The 253-nt window shown below is 34.8% G+C and overlaps 1 protein-coding gene across 1 annotated transcript in view; it reads left to right on the top strand.

The window, feature by feature from the left end:
* LOC128250890 (caspase-7-like) overlaps positions 1-253 on the top strand; it is a 2,573-nt gene that overhangs the window by 1,239 nt on the left and 1,081 nt on the right. The window lies entirely within an intron of this gene.

Genomic DNA, 253 nt, shown 5'->3' with positions numbered 1-253 from the left:
AGATTTCTAAGGATCAGGTTTCAAGTTGTTATTCCACCTTGAAGAAAAAAGTGATACTTCGAGCCACAGATTAACCACATTCCGTCCCTATTCTCTCTTCTTCTTTCATTAAAATATAAAGAAATCGAACAACAATGGTATGTACGTTAAACCTTTACAAATTCGCCCCTATCCACAACGTAATCTGTCCTTCTATGATTCCTCTTCACCTGACTAATAATTATTTCTGATTTCGGTACAAAACCAACAATTT

Source organism: Octopus bimaculoides, chromosome 26, assembly GCF_001194135.2.
Source record: "Octopus bimaculoides isolate UCB-OBI-ISO-001 chromosome 26, ASM119413v2, whole genome shotgun sequence".
NCBI classification, from domain to species: Eukaryota; Metazoa; Mollusca; class Cephalopoda; order Octopoda; family Octopodidae; genus Octopus; species Octopus bimaculoides.
The sequence above is the reverse complement of the archived record's forward strand: the minus strand, read 5'-3'. Positions and strand labels throughout refer to the sequence as shown.